Source organism: Trachymyrmex cornetzi, unplaced genomic scaffold (assembly GCF_001594075.2).
Source record: "Trachymyrmex cornetzi isolate Tcor2-1 unplaced genomic scaffold, Tcor1.1 scaffold673, whole genome shotgun sequence".
Taxonomy (NCBI): Eukaryota; Metazoa; Arthropoda; class Insecta; order Hymenoptera; family Formicidae; genus Trachymyrmex; species Trachymyrmex cornetzi.
Genome location: NW_017299996.1, coordinates 47689 through 50221, shown reverse-complemented (window position 1 = coordinate 50221; position 2533 = coordinate 47689). Strand labels below are relative to the sequence as shown.

Genomic DNA, 2533 nt, shown 5'->3' with positions numbered 1-2533 from the left:
CATTTTGGAAAATAATAAAATGTAGTATAATTTATAATTACCGAAAGATTCGTAAGTTGGGAAAAAATGGCATTTGATTTGAAAAATTATAACTTTTCATAATAAATGAATATAAAAAAATCACTCCAGGGTTTTGTAGTTTAGATATGAAGTTAATGAAAAAAAAAAAATACTAGAACTCCGAACTACAAAAAGTTGAATTATTTGAACACATGAATATGAGTAATTTTCAGTAAGGGACATATAGAAAATATCGAGTTAAAATACGCATTTTTTTATTTTGTTGTAAAATAATGTATTTTTTCATTAAAAAAATGTAAATTTTAATACACATTTAGATAAATATGTAAAGAAGAGCGTGACTCGCCTCTTCAGTTTTATTTATTTTGTCTAAAAAATAAATAATTCTTTTAGAAAAAAAAATTTTTAATTAAAACAAACATTGAGACATTAATTTAGAGTGAAAATAGAAAATATCTACCCATCTTCAGTAATTAAAACCCTACTCTAAATATCGGTTATATACAAAGATGTATGCGGAAATAACAGGTATATAAAAAAATTGTACTATTTTAGTAATTGATCAGAAGAAATTAATTTTAACACAATTTTTCAGTGCTATGGTTTTATGCTCTTTTTCTTCACCAATTTTTGATTATAAACCACTTCTTTTTTAATTTACTTAAATGTGTGTGTGTGTGTATAAATATTATATGACCGAGACAAATCAGTTATAAATTAAATTTTATCCGCTGTTTACATTGTGCCTTCTAATTTATTATATATTTATTATTCTGTCTTATTTTATATGTAATTTTAAAAATAATATGACCATATCACAGTATAGGTAAGAACAGTAGTTTCACTCATCCAAAAATAGTGACAACTGTTCTGCACAATTTTCAACATGGCGCACCAATTAGTTTTCCTATTCCCTAAGATTCTTCGCTCTTATAGGTGCTCACGCACAATTTTCAACATGAGACATAAAGATCAAAGGTGCCGACACAGAGTGAAATTACTGTTCTTATACCAGAGAGAAACCTCTCTGACATAAGCATTATTCTATTTTTCTTAACATTCAGTAAATAAAAAGATAGAACGACACTTGTGCCGACTTATATCATCAAACAGAAAACACATCAGTAATTACGAATAAGGGTGCTATCCCATGACAGGCGGAATTTCGAAAAAGTCACACGACCAATCAGAATCATTTAAGTTTAGCACATTATACAAATAAATGATTCTGATTCGTCGTATTACTTTTCCGAAATTCCGATTGTCATAGGGAAGCACTTTAAGACATATAAGAAGTACTCATATACGAGATAAAGGTAAAGAAAACTGCCTCAGTCCGCCTTAGCGATAAAGAATGTGCTCTCTTTATTAAATTTTCGTTTTATAACTACACAGAAATGAATAGCATACGGAATAATTAAACGACTGTACAAACGCGCGAAAACAATTTCAAGTTTGCGTTGCTGTATTCATATTCATAACATATTCATAAGCAACATGATGGGACGCATTCACGCATCGCGAGATCTGGAATGAAGTTGCGCGCGGAACTCCCGCCCCCGTTGCTCTCATGATTGCTCTCGCGTTCAAGCGCGCGCACGTTTCCGAAACTTAAATGTCTGGATCAAGAATGAAATGTAAATGGCATGAAATTAAACGTTTACGGAGGGATAGGGTTAAAAAAAAGTCTTTGGCAGTTGGTTTTAATGATCGTTTCCTTCTCTCATTTATTGAGGATAACTTTTTGAATGTCGCCTTAGGCAAACTTGGCCCGATTCAGCCGGGTCCCCTGGATCGCGCCGCTAACTTCAATCCGCGGCCTATTTGCGGACAGCTTCGAGTCACGAGACATGTGTCTCTAGAATAAATTAAAAAAGGAAAAGAAAAAAAAAAGATAGGAAAGAAAGAAAGATACGAAACAGAAGGTGAGTCCGTCGGTTAGGAGGCCTCGAATCTCGAAGGCCTTTATTCAATCGCCGCAGACGAATTACGCGAACCATTCCCTCACGCTACAGACGATTCGTCCTTTACACCGAACACAATACATTCTTCAACGCAATTATGCATCGTATGATACTTCGACGTAGAGAATTTACACTCTGGCGAAAATAAAGACCGGAGTGTAAGTCTAATATAAAGGAAGAGAACATAAATGAAGTTTCTAGGAAGGGGGTAAATTAAAATAGCGTTAAAAAAAAGCGTTTTAAAAGTTAAATTCCTTTTAGGATAAGATGATACAATTTCAAACGTAGTACAATTCTGAATGGAATAAAATTTGAATCCAACTTTTGAGATTTAAGTTTGGTAATTCTTTCATTGTATGGAAGGCAGAGTTGGGCATGTATTTGAAATACTTTTATTTAAAACACACTATTTGCAATACAAGCATATTTTGTATTTTTTATTTTAGCGAATCACATAAAAGTATTACGTATTTTGTATTTAAAATCGAAAGATTGAAAGCTTTTTGTATCTTGTAATTCAAATAATAAGGTTGATTATCAATGTTAGT

The 2533-nt window shown here is 32.0% G+C and overlaps 1 long non-coding RNA gene across 1 annotated transcript; it reads left to right on the top strand.

The window, feature by feature from the left end:
* The first annotated feature begins 1383 nt into the window (after positions 1 to 1383).
* Positions 1384 to 1897, top strand: LOC108767433 (uncharacterized). The gene is made up of 2 exons (XR_001940428.1): positions 1384 to 1658; positions 1782 to 1897. It is a non-coding gene; the product is annotated as an uncharacterized LOC108767433 (long non-coding RNA).
* The last annotated feature ends 636 nt before the right edge of the window (positions 1898 to 2533 follow it).